General features: G+C 41.5%; 1 protein-coding gene across 3 annotated transcripts in view; it reads left to right on the forward strand.

Annotated features, from left to right (window-relative positions):
* The window catches only part of LOC119661038 (plexin-A2), a 177,471-nt gene that overhangs the window by 63,624 nt on the left and 94,525 nt on the right, over positions 1–19,322 (forward strand). For all 3 annotated transcript variants that reach the window (XM_038070210.1, XM_038070212.1, XM_038070211.1), the window contains one exon: positions 12,924–13,713. The gene's annotated coding sequence lies outside the window, so the exon portion shown is untranslated. The remainder of the gene's footprint in view (positions 1–12,923; positions 13,714–19,322) is intronic.

The following is a 19,322-nucleotide window of genomic DNA, read 5'->3' on the forward strand; positions in this document are numbered from 1 at the left end:
GCTTATCTATGACTTGTATTTCTTTTCTTCTGGATGCATGATAATATTTCCTGCACCGGAAAATGCACATATGCACACTTGATGCATTCATTGCGATAACATATACTGTGCTGTGTTATGCGACTGCACTTAGTAGAAGCAGATATACATTCATAAGTATTGTGAATGAATAAGCTCCGGGTAAGCAAAACGAATATCTGATGAGAAAAGAAACAATAATAGTTCACCGATCTGAATTCATTGTGCGCATAAAGTGAAATTTATATCTCGATTTCTATAAATATTTTGCTGGATCAGTTCCATGCAAAATTTAGTTTTCGAAGATTCTTAATGGGTATACTAATGCCTTTTTGTCAAATTCCAGTAATCTAGGCCTCAAAAAATCTCATTCCAGTATCTGCTCAAATCAAGTTAATGTTATATTACCATATTTTAGAAATTTACCCGAAAACCCCCCCCTTAAATTCATCCTAGAAGTACAAAATTTGGCATTAGTATAAGGGATAGTATAAAACATATTATTAACATGGTAGGTAGGCAGGATCTTCAAAGCCAGCTCGTAACATTCACGAAGGAAAGCAGCTCTCCCATCCTGCAGCTAGAAATTTCTCTGGGGTCCATAGTCTAATTCTAGCTAGAGCTAGGCAATCGCAGAAGAAGTACCTGAGGGTTTCCCCTCCTTCTCCGTAATTTTGGCAATGCGAAATGTAGGGTATGCCGAGCCTGGCGACATGGTCCCCTATGGGCCAGTGCCCCGTACAGACCACCGCCATCTTGAATGTACTTGCACGCTTCTGGCACAGGAGCTCTCGTGATCGGGCTATGTTATAAGCAGACCAAATTCTCCTTGACTTGGCACAGGTGGTAAGCCGCGGCTGCTATGTAGTGCGAGTAGACTCCGTTCTTGACAGCCGCCAGCTAGACACCGACTGTATCCGCTGAAGGGCTGCCAAGAGCAGAGCCCCGTGTGGCCAATCCGTCAGCCCGCTCATTCCTCTCTATGTTCCTATGCCCGGGCACCCAGAGAAGGGTGACCTTAAGCGTATCGCCCAGACTGTTCAGTGCCTAACACTTGAAGCGGCCAAAAGAGCTATCACAGCCAGTAAAGTTCGGATTGGCTGGGTCGTCTGCCGACTACGAGAGCAGATAACTCTGAAAAGATGCTTCAGGTGTTTGGAATTTGGGCACGTGGCGAAGAAATGTACTAGCGTTCACGATAGGTCCGACCTGTGTCGTAAATGCGGAAATAAAGGCCACATTGCAAAAGCCTGCGAAGAAAAACCCAATTGTCTGTTCTGCAGGCAAATAAACGACATTGACAGTGCCCATGTCACAGGCAGTAGCATATGTCCGGTGTATAGGAAGGCGATCAACACTATGCGCAAATGAGGTTCCTACAGCTAAACCTGAACCATTGCCAAGCGGCTCAGGATCTGCTCTCCCAGACGATATTCGAAAACAAAATCGACGTTGCTATTATCTGCGAGCAGTATAAAAACCTAGACAGTGGAGTATGGGTCGCGGATAAGAGCGGAAAGGCAGCGATATGGACATGCGGAAATCGGGCCATAGAAGGAACCACCAAGATCCTCGAGAATGGCTTCACTAGAGCAAAAATAGGCGGAATATCTATTTACAGCTGTTATGCGGCTCCAAGCCTTACGACAGAGGAGTTCCATTCTTTGGTGGAGAGGCTAGCAATAGACGCACAAAACCATAGTCCTAAGATACTGGCTGGAGATTTCAACGCATGGGCTGACGAATGGGGCAGCCGAGGAACGAACGCAAGAGGACGAATATTACTCGAAGCTCTTTCTCGTCTGAATCTTGTAGTGGCTAACACTGGTTGCGTGAACACTTTTCGTAAGAGAGAAATGGGGTCCGTGATAGATGTCACTTTTGTTAGCGATATTTTAGCTAAGGATCTGCAGTGGTATGTCAGTGACGAATATACACATAGCGACCACCAGGCCATCATTTTTGAAATCAGACATGGAAAACAAATGAAACGGTCTCGGACGAGACCTGAAAGGTGGTCAGCTAATAGGTTTGGCGAGGAGATTTTCGGAGAGGTTCTGCAGCAAAATACAGCGCTTGAAAGCTCTGCAAATTGACGAGAAGTTGCGACGAGCATGTGACGCATCCATGCCAAGGTATGTTGTATCACAGAAGCGAGTTCCGAACTTTTGGTGGAATTCAGAAATCGGAGAATGCCGCAAGGCCTGCCTCAAGGCCAGAAGGCGCAGTCAGCGAAATAGAAACCGATCTGGATACGAGCAATTACATGAAGAATATAAAAACGCTCGGAAGAAACTACATGTGGCCATCATGAAAAGTAAAAGCGAACACTTTAAGCGACTGTGTAATGAAGCTGACACGAACCCCTGGGGTGGCGCCTATAAAACCGTAATATCGAAAGTTAAAGGCAAACGCTCCCCACCGATCTCTTCCCCTACTCTGCTTGATGAAATAGTAACGGATCTTTTCCCACAGAATGTGAGTATCGCTGACCTTCCCACTGTCGAGATGGACACCGCCGAAGTTCCAATGGTAAGCGAAAAGGAGGTCCTCGAAGCTGCGGATAAAATTGTTGGAAACAAAGCACCTGGCTTGGATAGCATCCCCAATAAAGCTCTGAAAGCAGCAGTAAAAATAGCTCCAAATATGTTTGCCGAGGCGTTCACCACATGCCTTAAAGAAGGAGTATTTCCTACACAATGGAAGAAGCAGAAATTAATTCTAGTCCCCAAGCCAAACAAACCTTTCGGTGAAGCTTCGTCCTACAGGCCGATATGCCTTCTAAATAATACTGGCAAACTATTCGAACGAGTAATCTATAACAGATTAATTCGAATTCCCGAAAAGGATGGCGGTCTCTCCGAAAATCAGTTCGGTTTTCGAAAGGGGAGGTCTACAACGGATTCACTTGTCCTAGTAGCTAACACAGCTAAGACCGCACTTGACGAGGGCAAATGTTGTGCAGTGATTACACTTGATGTGAAGAATGCCTTCAATTCCGCTAGATGGAGCAAGATACTTGAGTCCCTAATTAACTTAGGCGTGGCGAAGTACCTGGTGCGTATTGTTGCCGACTTCCTAATCGATAGGACTCTGTGCTGCGAATCAGATGAAGGAATGAAATCCTACCAAACGACATGCGGAGTTCCACAAGGGTCTGTCCTAGGGCCACTCTTGTGGATTATTATGTATAACGGGGTACTGACCCTAGACCTTCCTACTGGTGTGGCCTCCATTGGTTTCGCGGACGATATTGGTGTGACGGTTGTTGTCTCGAGGAAGCCGAGCTCTATGCAAATGAAGCAGTCTATGAGATTAAATCCTGGTTAGAGAATGCTGGTCTACAGCTCGCAGAGCATAAGACGGAAGTAGTACTTATTACCAAGCGGAGAAAGTGCACTTCCATGAAGATCAAAGTTGGAACGCAAACAATTTATTCCAAGCCTGCAATTAAGTACTTAGGTGTAATGATTGACCAGAGGTTGAATTTCAGATTGCATGTGGAAGGTGCAGCAACCAAGGCATATAACATCGGAGCGCTGGTTGCGAGAATGCTACCAAATATAGGTGGCCCAAGGCCAAGCCGTCGACTCCTTATTTCAAGGGTGGTCAGTTCGATCCTACTGTATGCAGTTCCAGTATGGGCAGATGCACTGGAAAATATAATAAATAAAAAAAAGATTGGAGCTGCGTATCGCATAAGTGTACTCCGAACATGTTGCGCTTACAGAACAATTTCTAATGAAGCAGCTTGCGTGATAGCAGGAATGATCCCGATTGAGATTCTGGCGAAAGAAATACAACGACTTTACGATCGAACGTACCTCACCGGAGAATCTCCTGCCCGTCGGCGACAGTTGGCACGAGCTGGAACTGTCGCGGAATGGCAAGAGAAGTGGGACGAGTGAGAAGAAGGCCGTTGGACTCACAGGATCGAGCGACCTCACGGCGAAGTAGGTTTCGACCTAACTCAATTCTTGAGCGGACACGGAGGCTATCGAACATATCTGTATCGATTTGGGCGTGATGATTCGCCATATTGCCCACAGTGTGCAAACATTCCAGAGGACGCAGAACACGTCTTTTTTCACTGCCCCAGATTCGAAACCCAAAGGGCTACATTAGAAGCTACAACCGGGGAGCACTTTACACCCGAAAATATCATGGAGCTTATGGTGAAAGCCAAGGGTATATGGACCGAAGTTGAAAAAGTGATTACAGCCATCGGAAAGAAGCTTAGGCAGGAGGAAGTCATCCGAAAGAATGAACGCGAGAGGAACACAAATGTTGACATGAGCGCAGAATAAATTCTGATCCAGCCTCGCGACGTAATACCAAATGGGTGTCCCGCGGGGAGAGTGGGAGGAGAAGGAGGTGGTTTTAGTGGGTAAGAGTCCCACATAACCGTGTGGCAGGAGCCTGCGGTAGCTTTTGAAGCTTTCCACCTTCCATCGGAAAAAAAAGACTGTTCAATGCGTTTCTGCACTGTCTCACCATATTGTCGCTGAATTCAAGGCCTTGATGACCGCTTGGCGGTCAGAATGACTAAGTTACGCTTGGGCCTCGGATCATGCTCCAGCCATCAACAGACTTCCAGTATCGCCAGTACTTCCGCTTGGAATACACTGGCGAAATTTGGGAGACCATACGATTCGGATACACTGTGTGTATTCGAGAAAACCCCCGCGCCGACACCACAGACCATCTTTGATCTATCGATGAAGAACACGCTGCCAGTCTACCACTTTGCCCTGCTTGGAAAGTCCTCAGCAAAGTTTCTCGTGGAGTCAGCATAGTCACTCACGTATTCTGATGGTACTGCACGCTACAACGTATTTAATATGGAGATCTAGGTGAAGGAGATGCAGGAGTATATTGAGAGCGTTTGCCGGGTAGGATTGCAGAGCCCGACTAGCACCTGCACACGCGGTTCTTTGAATCTTATTAAGCTTCGTTCTATGTATACAATAAAGCCGTACGTTAGGATTGGACCCCATATAATCCAATGCGTAAAATACCCCTCCAATCCAATACGGGTCAAAGCTTCCTTGATGGCGTTGGTACTAACGTTGTTAGAAGCTCTCTCCATATACAGGAAGGTAGCTAGGGTATACTGCTTGTATTGCAGTGATCGCTCAACCGTGCCAATTATATCTTCTTTATTTCTGAAAATTCAGGGCCAATTCAGAGTTTCGTGTCGTCCCACACATCGCTGAGGGAGAAACAGTACTCCCTGAGCCACTCGTTCGTGTTTTCGTTGGCAAAGTTTTGCTGTAACATTTTACGATATACGCCTACCGACTCAAAGTGAAGCTTAGTGCCTTGCGAAGATGCAGTCCTTATTGGAGCCCCAGGCCAGGAGTGCTGAAAGAAAGGGCCTGCTTTGGCTCGTCCGTTGAGCACTGGGGCCAATCTAATTGTTTCCCACTTGAGTATAGATGAGTAGAGATGTATAGATGCACGAAATTTCGTTTGAATCGGTGCAGACAGACAGCGTTATAAATGACAGAGAGACAGTGAATTGATTTTAATAAGGTTTTGTTTTACATAAAAACTTAAAAATTGCTTCCGGTCCCACTATGGTTGAGTCAAATTATTAAGACAAACTGTCAGCGCATCCTGGCTTGACATGCTATTTACTGCCGATAATGCTCCTTGACTATCCTAATATATTTGTGTGTAATCCCACCCAGAGGGCAAACCAGTTCCATAATCGGGTTAATGAAGTTAACAAAAAATGTATATCCCTCTTTTGTGTGTATGGTTAGTCCGCCTTTAGACTTCCCCTAAATTTATGTCACTCACTGCATGGGTGAGATTTCATAATTCTCATATATCCACCAAATTTGGTTTGAATCCGTGTAGCCGTTTTGGAGAAAAGTGCGTGTGACAGAAATACAATGAATCGATTTTAATAAGGCTTTGTTTTACACAAAACCTGAAAAACGTCATTTTCAGAAGACCGCATTTGTAATAGAATAAATGGGAAATACCGGAACCTGGACGCTGCAGGTATAAGGGGCTATAAGATAAATATCTTATGTAAGGAACCTTCTATGCAGGTTTTTTTATTCGTACATAACCAAAAATTCAAAATATTTCCTCATATATTTCTAAACATTAATATATACATATTGAAGACATGAAAGTCCTGGGGGTTTAACGTGAGTACCTGTCGTGTAGGCATAATCCCACGGTCCTCTTCGGACACGGATTGATTTTGGGAAAACAATCAGAGCCCCGCCATGCAAGCACAGCGGTCCTGGTTTATACTGAGTGCAGGCTCAGCATTCATACCAGTGGATGCGAGGCCTATCTAACACCTCTGCCGCAACTAAGGAGTACGGCACCCGAGTTGTACAGCGCAACTCCACGCTCGAGCTCCGAGGAGCTCCGCCCGCGATGTAGGCATAATCACAACCACCATGAAACTCCCACTAGGGGGCCAACCGCAAATAACCGGGCCGAGAACACATCCTTTAGGAATTCTCCTGGAGCATATGCCCTCAGAGGGCCACCCCGGTTCCCATGGTACCACATAACCTCCGGTGAGGCTTCGTGGCAGAGCCACTTCAGATGAGTCCCTTGCAGACTCGGGTCTGATCGCCTTCCTCGAGTACGTGGGAACGGAAACATATTGAAGACATAAATATTATCATAATTAACCGCACAACAGTCGATATCCGATCTAGGCCTGCCTTAATAAGGAATTCCAGACATCCCGATTTTGCGCTGAGTTCCACCAATTCGATATCCCTAAAAGCTGTCTGGCGTCCTGGCCCACGCCATCGCTCCATCTTAGGCAGGATCTGCCTCGTCTTCTTTTTCTACCATAGATATTGCCCTTATAGACTTTCCGGGCGGGATCATCCTCATCCATACGGATTAAGTGACCCGCCCACCGTTACCTATTGAGCCAGATTTTATCCACTATCTGACGGTCATGATATCCCTCATAGATTTCGTCGTTATGGAGTTAGATTGGCTGTTGGAAATGGAGGTCGTCGAGAAGTCAAAAAGCACTTTGGCTTCTCCGGTGGCGGTTTTTATTGAACCAGGCAAGGTGAGAATGTACTTCGATGCCCATAAAGTCAATCTCTGCACGATAAAGAGGGCTTATCTCATGCCGCTCATTGATGGGATCTTGAGTCGGTTGCCAATGTGTAGAAAACGCATTTCGCATTCATTGAACTACCCTCGGCTTTATCTTTTACGATCTACGGTATTGGTGGAGATCTCCAAGTTGATGAGGTCCTGGAGTACCTCTTCCGGTCACTTCATTTGAACACATGCGGTGGGTATTCTTACGGTTTTTGCCGTCCAGCGATCTGCTTTAAACTCATTTTTCTTCAATTTTCTTACTGGTATTTTCGATAAAGTACTTCGCTTGAGCAAATCTTTCTCCAAATTTAAAACACTAGCATTAGATACTACGGTGGTCAAGTTGTCATTCACATAGGCACTGCGGTCGAGGGATATCAACGACAGGGAACCCGCTTGCTCACTCGCAAAAGCCGCTGGTGCGGGGGTTCCGAGCCCCATGCACCGTAAGTTTTGTCCTTCTCCCATAGTCAATTTGGTATACGCCCCAGAGATGAGCACCCACTAGCCCATGCGCAGCCCTTAGGTGTGCCCCTATCGACTATGTAACGGTCTGTTAAGGGGAAGTCGCACCGCGTCGTTAAAGAACTATTGTGTCCCACGTAATGGTCGCGCCTCATGGCCAATCTGGCAACCCCTCATAGGCTGTCTGTCGATCTTTTTTAAAGTTTTGTGTAAACAGCTTTCTACCTTTTCTTTCTCCGCGGAATCGCCGCAAGGCATTACTTCGCGAGGAGGATTACGCTTTAAGGGGGTCATCCCGTGTAAAGTTCGTTTTATTTCGTTTTGTTTAGAAATTTTTTGTGACGAACTGGATAAAGATACAAATACGAATTTTCAACCATATATTTATTAATGTCTTGACCATGCGTAGTAATTTTGCCAGCATGATAACGTCGTTCGTTATTGAAATACAGAGCAACTTATACACCCATCTCCAAAAAAAGGTGTTTTTCTGCTGCCACACTACAGGGCGCTGTGATCATTTTAAAGAAAAAATGTCTGCAAACTAGGATCATTAATTTTGTGAATTTTGGTGTTTTTTCAAGGCTTTTTGATTGAATAAAAAAAAACTACTGAATGAATCGCAATAACCTAGTTTGCAAACCGTAGAAAATTTCTAAGAATTTCATTGGATTGATTTTGGACTATGGTGGCAGCCGATTTTGAATATGTAGTCTCGAGAAAAATGCATTTAAAAAGTAGGATGCGAATTTCATCTACAAAAACTTAACTGACCATTAATCTGCTATACCTAATCCATAAACCTTAGGTTTCTTGAAGAAACACAAGTAACGCCTTGGCTTCAATTCTTATGATTTTAGCGAAGTTATTCGAACGTCATTTGGATCGCTAAATACGCGCTTTATTACCGGGATCGACATAAACCTGGAATGTGACATTTTATCTGTAATTTACTGTAATTTCCGAACGACTCCCAATATCAAAAAATCACTTTGCCCATATATTCTACACTATATCTAGATACAATTGATGCCAGAAAAAAAAATCGATTCCTCCGTTCCGACACACGGGATGACCCTCTTAAACAACCAAGTTTCCCAAATCATGTCTCCTCCGATTGTTCTCACACGCCTGTGCTTCCTCTCAAAGTCGTGCCGCGTATAAGAGTGCAGAGCGATCAAGCAATCTGCGGCTGCATCTTGGGCCTCCAATATTAGTCATCATCCGCGATGTCCCTTGAAGTTTATGTTCGCGTCAATCATCACCCCTGGGTATTTGTTAACCGCAAGATCAAGCTTTTATGGCGTTAATGCTTTCGTTAGCATACACTTCAACGTTTTCTGGTTGTTTCGCTGCAACAAACACTGCTAGATCACCTGTGAAATTGTTTATCATGGCTTCCTTTGGTACAGGAAGGACAAGGACCCCATTGTACATCACATTCCACAGAGGAGGATCCAACAGTAAGCCCTGTGGTACTCTTGCCTTGACTCTTTGGGTCCCTCATCCGTATCGTACCAAAGTGTCGTTCCCGAGTGGAAACTTTCGAGCCGCTTAGTTAAATAACTAGGACTTCGGTAGCAAAACTAGTTTTTGGTTCTTTTGCCGATCAGGGAAAACTCCTTTTACCATGCATGCCTCAAATTCGCTGATAAATCAGTTGGGTCTGGTCTTAAAAACGACTTTAGAGACTCTATTGGGAACAGCAGCCAAACTGGCAGGCAATAGTCAGCGATTCTCCGGCAAATCTCTGCAAGTTCCTCCTCAGTTACCGTAGGTATAGTGTAGGCGTCCAACGGATGTTGATTTTCTTACGCTCCCTTCTATTCGGGGAGAAGAGCGCCATCACTATATTGAGAAGAAGATGCGGGGAAATTAGTTGTGGTATTCCCCCCAAGTATGCTGTTCCTCAGGGGTTTTGTTCTGTTTCCGCGCAAAGTGACTTGAAGAATTTTCGCTTGCTGTTTCGTATAGCCGGCTCAAGCCTGCCACACAGATTCGTATATACTTCCCGTTTCTCGCCACGGTTGGTCATAGTCTGCGAGAGTAAGTCTTGCGCTGTGTCACAGTGGTTGACGTTAATTTGTGTCAACCCCATTTCTTTACCGTATTCAAGGTTCTCCTAAACACTGGCCAGCAGTTTGAAAGCTGCTTCAGTTTGTAAGCTTATAGTTGCCTTTTTGCATGCTTCCATATGCCTTCCTCAGTTTTCTGATTGCGGAATCTTGCAAGCCGAATGGTCCGGCTTCACCCATATCCTCCTTCGTCGTGACTTTATCAATGTCACACTCTCTTGCTTTTTGGCCCGTACTTGTACCTTTTTCCATAAGGACTTCTCCACCTTGGCAAAGCAATTTTCAACCGTTTTACTTGGAGACTTCTTCAGCTCTAGCATCAAATCTCCTTTTTGGGAACGTCTGATTCGGCTCACGCTTCCTCCAAGGTCCAATAGCTCCAGATGGGATTTGACCTTCCTAAGAATATCGGCGTAGAGATAATAGTCAATTCGGGTCGTAATCATCTTTCACGTGTCGCACTTTTCTTTCCGCCAACCTGAGTCCATGCCTTCTCAATTCATTTTTGGGGCTTTATCTCTCTTGGGTCCATTGAAGCCAGCGCATGCAACGAGTGACATTATTTCACAATAAGATAAAGTTGGGGCAAAATTTTTTTCACAAAATATAGTCATGTGGGATATCAGATAATGGGACCCAGTTAGTGCTTTTCGAAACTGATCTTACGATATTGGGTGAAAATCAAGGAAGGGAGAATTCTAAATTTGTGGCCTGACCAGTGAAACAGGTCTCGTTCTCAGAACCTAACCAATAGAAAAATCTAAAAAAATCAGAATAGTGAATCTATATGAAATCTAGGCCTCCAAATACATCCCATGTCGATATCTGCACAAATAAAGTTAATAAAAGTATATTATCATAAAAATCACCAGAAATGTGCACGGAAATCCCCTTGAATTTCATTCTAATAGTTTAAAATCATATGGTTCTGAGTGTTGGCCGACCATAAAAGACAATGAACAGCGTCTTGCGGTAATGGAGACGAAGATGCTACGTTGGACTAGTGGCGTCACACGTTTAGATCACATCCGAAATGAGGATATCCGCGATCGTTATGGGGTTGCATCGATCATGGAAAAGTTGCGAGGGGCGTCTTTGATGGTATGGTCACGCAATTCGTGCAAACGAGAATTCACTTGCCAAGATTTGGTCTGAACATCGAAGTCGATGACCTAAGCAACGGTGGCTTGATACGCTGGATGGGGATTTGAAAGCCTCGAGATTGCACCCAGATCAGGCATTCGATAGAGCAAAATGGCGAAGCCGATCACGACAAGCCGACCCCGCTTGTAAACGGGACAAAGGCTCAAGAAAAAGAAGAAGACTATAAGGGATAATATATGAGCCAAATATAGATAGGGGGGCATTCAAGGGCACTTTTCACACTCAGGGCGCAAGTAAAAGTGTTTTTAAAATTTGTCAGAATTAAAATAACATACTGGTTTGCGGTTTTGTTTCACACAAAACCTTATTAGAATTGAATTGATGTCTGTCTGTCTGTCACACCCGATTTATTCAGAAACGGCTAGACTAATTGTCACTAGAGTTGGTGAGATCGTGTGGTATGTTGATCCCTTTACATACAGCAAGTGGTCCCATTTTGTGATGAGTTTAAGAGGGCTCCCGATACATTCGAAAGGAGGCGCGAAACTTTTTTTTCACAGAATATGTCCATGTGGAGTATCGAATGAAAGGGCTCAATTAGTACTTCTCGAAACTGATCCCATATTTGATCTCGGGTAAAACGTAGGGGAGTGAGGGTTCAAAATATGACCCTCAAAAAGTGTAACAGGTCTCATTCTCAGAACCTAGCGAGCCGATGGATGAAGTGGCATCCCATGATAGGCGTTCGATATGGGGTTGCTCCGATCGTAAACAAATTGCGATCGAGGAGTCTTTGATGGTATGAACAAATAATTCGCGTCAATGAAAACTCACTTGCCAAGATTAGTCTTAGCATCGAATCAATGGGAAGCGATGAACAAGCTGGCCGAAGCAGCCGGTTCATGGTGATTTGAGTGGTCTAGATTTCATCTAAACTATTCACTCTGAATTTTTTGCAGATCTTTGGGTTGAGTATTTTCTGAAAATAATTCGTTTCTTACTTTAAGTCTGCACATGTTGAGCCTTACTCTCCTTGTTTTGTAATTTACGATGAAACGAAAATCTACTCGTCAATTAGTGTTCCTCTCAGTATGCGTGGGTTTTTCATAGTTCCCAAAGGTCCACCAAATTTCGGTCAAATCAATGTACCCGTTCTGGAAGAAAGTTTGTCTGATAGGCAGACAGTAATGATTTGATTTGAATTTAATAAGGTTTCCTGTTACAGTGAAGCCCATGGTGTTTTACGTAGGCACCTGTCGTGAGACTTAATCCTACGGTCCTCTTGATTTTGGTCCGGATTGATTTTGTGACCACAATCAGAGCCCCGCTGAGACAAGCAACAACGGTACCAGTCTATACCAAGTGCATGGCTTAGTATTCATACTGGTGGATGCAAGAATTACCTAAATTTCTACCGAACTATGGAGTACGGCACCCGTGTTGATACGCAACACCACGTCGAGGCCCGAAGGTCTCTTCTCGCTTGAGCATAACCACAACCACCATGAAACTCCCACTAGGGGGGCCAATCGCAAATAACCGAGCTGTCCTCACATACAACGGGAGTTCACCCGAAGTATGTGAGTTCCCGGTTCCCATGGTACCAGTATACCACTGGTAAGGTTTCGTGACCAATTTGCCACTTCAGATGAGTCCCCGTGCAGCCTCGGGTCTGATCGCCCTGATTAGGCCTTTGGAGCATTCGCCTACTGAATCACGGCCGGCAAACCAAAGTGATTACAGCGTCTCCCGGTGCCACCACTATGGAGGTTCTCCTCGGCCACTTGGTTTTGGTTTGGCCGATAGGGTTGCCACCCCATCTTTCTCGCCGGCACCTCTGAGCACCTTTCCTTTTACAAAAAAAAACCTGACAGTAATGATTTGGTTCGATTTTAATGAGTTTTTTTTTTTACAAAAAAAAGCTTAAAAAAGGAAAATCTCGTTGGGTTCAGTCCATCCATTAAAATAAAGGGCACAACTTCTTTTAAAATAAAATACATATGCAAGGTCTTCAGAATAAAAACCTTATGTTAGAACAAACCGCTATATCGTTTCATAAAATAAAATAGTATTCAATAAAATTGTAGTACATAATGTGTGTAGTAGTAGTTGTCAGCTTACTTCGATAATATGTTCACAACTGTTTTCTCTTCATTTCAGATCATTCCATTTACGACATAAAATCTCATTTTACCGCATGTACTGCAACGATATTGTCCTTTTCCTTATTGTCTAAAAAAATGCGAAATTAAAATGTATTAAATGTGAGTCAATCGTGTGTGTCTGGGAATATGTCTATTCAGTCACGTCTTAAATAAACTGGCAGAATACAAAAGAAAATAAAACAGAAACTATGATTGTCTTTCGTCGCATTAGACGAAACAACAACAAAAACAACTATAAAAGAATCAATAAGAAAAGTTTATTAGTCGTTGCTAAATCTAGATAGAAATCTTTTATATTCATTTAGATTGTACCATAATGTTATAAATAATAAAATAGATACTTAGTGAATAAAAAAGCTGTAGACAAGAAAGAAAACAAATTAAAAAACCATAGATAGGACATTTCTTAAATATTTAATTTTTAGATGATATAACATAAGAAATCATACCAACAAACACAAAAAATCTGCCTAGGTAAACAAATTATTTGAAAAGTAATTTATACAAATTGTCTTTATCTAAAAATAAAAATAATAATAAAAAATAACAAGGAAGAAATCATACATACACCACTAAAATCAAATCCCAAAGAGAACATAGATAGCGCAAAGGAATGACCAGGAATTCAGCACTTCTGTCAATCTTCAGTATAACATAATACAAACCTAAAAAGGATAAACTAAAGAAAATTAAATAATACTCGTGAAAGGAACGTAACATTCTCATTAAACTACTAAGTGTAAATTATCATCGACATAGGGATATATGTATTATATTTTGTAGAGGTAAGTCGGTTTTTTTCGTACTTTATTTAATTTTTAGGGAATATCTTATTTCTTCTTCATATATCTTTCACTAGCAAATCCTAGTCTGACTTTTCGTTTTCGATACCATCCTTAGTATTGTGAATACCCTGACCTTTGCAATCTGATATTTATTATATTTGTATAGTAATATCATTCTGACATTCTGAAATTTTATGAAAAATATACATATGAAATGAAGTAACTATACATAATAATATCACTTATTTTCTGTGGTACCTGTGACATGAAAAATCCAAGGAATTAGTAGCAGACATACCATAATATTTGGCTTTTCCATCTAAAAAGTCTAGCTTAATTTAAAAGCACCCTTTTTACATTTTTTTGGAATTTTATTTTTTAAATTGTTCTATGTAAAACGAAGTAATTTACTTAATATACTGCAATTCCACAGTTAATCAATTATAGTAAACTAAAATAAACAATGAATTATCAATATTAATTTCACATTTAGTAATACATTCTTTGTAATTAGTTTTTTTTTTTTTTTATTAAAATTTTTCGATACTTTTCTTTCACTAATTCACTATAACTTTAATTTTCGAAATTATTTTCATTTATTAAAGTTTAAAATTAATAATTTTTTTATTATATTTTACTTTTATTTTTTTTTTCTTTAAAATAAATATAAAACTAATATTGGTAACTACTGTTTCATAAAATCATTGTCAACTGTACAGTTATATATTTCTTATTCATTCGTAGGCATCATCCTATCGAACAGCTATTTGTAAAAACCATTTTTTTTATTGAAACCCAAATGGCGGATTTTTACAGCTAACGAAGGATGTATTTACTATTTCTATTTATTAATCTATCAGTCTATCTATCTATCATCTTCAATAACTTCGTCAGAAATTAGATATATTGTCTACATAAAACTTTCATTCCACTGTCTACTATCGAATCTCAAATAAAAACCTCGCAAAATAACTTGAAAACAATACCACATGACCTGAAAATTACTACGACCATACGAAGATTGTGATTATCACTACTTACTAGGACTACAAAAGCTAAAGATTAACACTCCTAGTTATTTAACGATTCACGTGCCTTACCCATACTAGAGATGAGTTAGCCCCTGGTACCTTCTGTTGCGCATAATCCATACGCTCCATGAAGCTCTACCTAACAGGATAGACCGTTCCGACCCGAACTCAGAGGTTTGATGACTGCATTTTGATTGGGTGCCCTTGGCCGTCGTCCTTGGGAAAGGCGTGAAACGCACTATCCCGATGCCCTTTAACGCCTGGCTTGGGGCTAGTCACCGCTTCCAGATATTTCTTGTTATCTTTTTTATTGACGGTATAAATCTTCCAAAGAGACGGGCACAAATTTTTGTCCAGTAAATGCTCCCTTTGGTTTCTGCTCTCTCATTTACATTCTCAATTTCTCTTACGCCTCTACGTTTAATGCGTCCTATTCCTATTCCTGTTTTTTGACACGTGGGCATTTCCCTCAAATAAATATATGTGTAAATAAAAATATATCTATATAAGGGCTACTGTGGCGGCATATCGGAGGGGCGAACTTGAGCGCTATCGCGAATTCACTTCTACCGCCGCATTTCTCCGCCACTTGATAACCCTTACGGTATCCAACCTGATCCAGACAAAGTTAAGGCGACAAAAAGCTTTCCCCTACCAACCACGATAAAGGATCTGCGAAGGTTCTTGGGCACTTCTATCGTCGTTTCTTGCTCAATGCCGCTCATCACCAAGCTATCCCGAACGCCTACTTGTCTGAGCACAAATGTAGAGACTCCCGCGAGGTTGCGTGGTCTGCTGAGGCCGCCCGTGCGTTTAAGTCGGTCAAACAACAGCTTGGTGATGCAACACTCTCGCAGGCCTAGACCGGATACCGGTTGTTGCGCCTGTATTCAATGATTGCCTTGCGTCACTGGTTGCCCCTAATGAAAAAACAATCTGTTCTTTTTATTCATATACTTAGAACAACTCAAAAGTTCAACGCCAAAAAAAAGCCAATTTATTTATCTCTTTTCCCGGATAAAGCACTTCTAATAGAATCTGTACAGACTTACCTCTGGAGATTGTGAAAGCGCCATCAGATTTTCTGAGAGAGTTCAGTTTAGCCGAATTTTAGCAGTAGAGTCTTTCTTTGACCTCACAGTTCCTCACAAGAAGTTCTAAATTATAATTGCCTCAAATTTCTTACAAGCCTGTTATATTATTGTTTCTATAATTTTACTAGTTTTCATTCTTATTGCGTTTACAAGCACGATTCGAAAGTCGTCTGATTGATTTCCTAAGTTTTTGCGGTTATACCGCGTTTGCCTCCTGTAAAACCTTCCCTTCCAAATACTGGAAAAGGCCTCTGATTCGCGCAGGTTCCAATATTGCTGCTATTGTCAAATAAGCTATTAGTCGCATTGGAAGCTGCACTTTATTTCCAAGAAGTTCATTGGACTTTTTCTAACATGTTTTCCGTCTTTGTAATGCACTGTTCGCCCATAATGACCAAACTGAATACATACTAAGTAAGGGTGGCCTAATAGTGAGACTTTGTTTAGCACCAGTTTGCATCTCATCAACTTCCAACAGATATGAGCGTCCGCATCACAACCTGTCAAAAGTTTAAGATCACCTGATTCCGCGCACGTTACAATCCCTTAGCTCTTGCGTTGGTGGGGAACGCAGAAACAAAGACGTTTCTCCTTTTATCATTCACCTGGTTGCTTGGTAAATGGTATTACTGTTTTAGGTCATGACAATCATCGTCATCATCAACGGCGCAACAACCGATATCCGGTCTAGGCCCGCCTTAATAAGGAACTCCCGGTTTAGCGTCGAGGTCCACCAATTCGATATCCCTAAAAGCTGTCTGGCGTCCTGAACTACGCCATCACTCCATCTTAGGCAGGATCTGCCTCGCCTTCTTTTTCTACCATAAATACTTTCCGGGCTGGATCATCCTCATCCATACGGATTAAGTGACCCGCCCACCGTAACCTATTGAGCCGGATTTTATCCACAATCTGACGATTATGGTATCGCTCATAGATTTCATCGTTATATAGGCTACGGAATCGTCCATCCTCATGTAGGGTGCCAAAAATTCTTCGGAGGATTCTTCTCTTGAACGCGGCCAAGAGTTCACAATTCTTCTTGCTAAGAACCCAAGTCTCCGAGAAATACATGACAATATATATTCCAAAAGGGAAATACGCCATTTTGTCATTTGACTTCTGATTTAGGAATGAATGCTTCATCGACATGTTTATCACATGCCTTCGTTATCCATTGAGTCAACTATGTTGTGATCTGCATTGTATCTTCTTCCGGATTACGAACTCTTTTTAAAATTATCAGAAATATGTCTTCCTTCAATATTCCAATACAAGCACTATCTGGCTAATAATAGTTATTGATGATACCTGGGCGTACCTCATCCTTTTTACGGATATTTGACTCTACGCCACGAAGCATGAACTGTTTTTCAAATTCAATATGGATATTTTCCGGGGACGTTATCGTATCTGAATGATGAAGCTTTTATCTTATTCTTTGAAGGGTCACCTGTATATATGAAATTAAGGGTCTAGAAGGTGTAACTGAAAATTATCAGTGGCCCTATCATATAACTGTTTGTAAGAGAAAATATTGAGCAAAGTGTAGGGCGAAGTGAATTTGTTGTAGCATAGATTGGAAATAGGAAGTTTTAAAATTAACACCTTTCTAAAGTCCATCGAAGGTAAAAGAGACACCTAGGTAAACGACCTAAGCGCTGTTGGTCATGCCTGTTTCAGTCAGGTTTGTAATGGGGTTGATCATTTTCGTCATAAACGTTTCTCCTCAGAGGCAGAGGCAACTCACAATACTTTGCCTAATCTCTGCCCTAGGAATAGAGTTACCGAAGGTGGTTGTCAGCTGTTGGTTGTACGAACTATGTTGTGCCAAAACCAAGGCTAAATTGGCCGAAGCAAGTATAATTTTGTTTTTAGATACAGGGAGTTTTAGGTTCACATTTAATAATAGCAGCGTATATATTATACTACATTACCACATGATAGGTCCGTAAGCTGTGAAAGCTCGTTTCAACTTTATCTCTACATGTTTGTTCCAACGAAACTTTTTATCTACAGCGACTCCCAGATATTTCATTTCTTCGGAGAGTTAAATGGTGGTACCCCTCATCTTTGGAGGCGAAGTCCGTCCAGTTTTCTCCTTTTTGTAAATAATACCATTGTAGTTTTATTTCGATTTACTAAAAGTTCATTCCTGAGGCACCAGCTGTCAATCGAATCAACAGCACATTGTAAATTTCTAAAAACCGCTCTGAGATCCCGATCAACAGTAAACGCAGCCACATTATCATGGCAGTTGGCATAGAAGTGAGTCTATCAGCACACCTCCTCGGGCAGTAGTTTTCAAATTATTTATGTTTAAACAAGTCGTTTTTTCATCGCAAAAATGCATGCTTTTCGACAATTTTTCGCAAATAACTCGCAAAACTATGCATTTCATCTAAAAATGATATTAAGCAGAAACAAAGCATATTAAATAGCAAAATGAATGTATTTTTTTATTTTTTTGTAAGTACAATATGGACTGAGTTATAGTTCGTCAAACTTAAATTCGTAATGTCAGTGGGATAAATAATAACGAGGCAATGATCAAAATAATGTAATCGCCTGAATTTTTGATATAAAAATCAATAAAAAAAACGTGGTTCTTTCATATAAATTTAAAGTAAGCCAAATCCCTTGAGAATATAGTGTATTTAAGCCCCTGCAATGAATTCTGAAAATTTGGTGTGATTTACCCAAAAAAAAATTCTATTTTCATACGAAAAAATTATTTGTGTAAAATAAAACGTTATTAAAATCGGTTTACTGCTTGTCTGTCTGTCCGTCACACGCATTTTTCTCCGAGATGGTTGTAGCAGTCCACATCAAATTTGGTGGAAAGGGGGCAACTGAACGATTATGCATACAGTGAGTTAGATAATTCTACATCGAATTTAAGGAGGGCATGTAATTTTTTTTTCATCAAATATAATCACGTCGTGTATCAACTGAAAGGTCTCGATTAGTACTTTCCGAAGCCGGTCTTAGTTTTGACATTTGTTGGAAAGGTGGGGAGGGCGGGGGATCGAAGGTGATCATTTCTTTAACGGACCCATTCTCAGAAACTACCCAACCGAAAAATCTAACAGAAAATCAGGAAACTGCCACAATATGATGCCTAGATTCTGAAATACCCTTCATACCGATAAAGTTAAGAATAGTATATTACTGTAGGTTTTGGTAATTGGCTGCAAAATCCTCCTTAAATGCATTCTAGCGCCACGTCATTAACAATATGGGGTGTAACAGATCATGATCGTACCGTAGTTTGGTGGAAATCATACTATTACCAGCAAAGTTATAAAAGGTCCAACTTGTCGCTTCTTTGCAGGTTAAGGTTTTGTGTAAAACAAAACAAAAAGTTCCATGAAAATCCAACTATTAGTGTCAAAGTTATAGAAGTTCAAACTTAACTTATCAATTTCGTGCTAATTAACAGCATCCTAAGCCATACAAATAAGACGCTGACGTCGTAATTAAC

The sequence above is a fragment of the Hermetia illucens genome, chromosome 7, assembly GCF_905115235.1.
Source record: "Hermetia illucens chromosome 7, iHerIll2.2.curated.20191125, whole genome shotgun sequence".
Taxonomy (NCBI): Eukaryota; Metazoa; Arthropoda; class Insecta; order Diptera; family Stratiomyidae; genus Hermetia; species Hermetia illucens.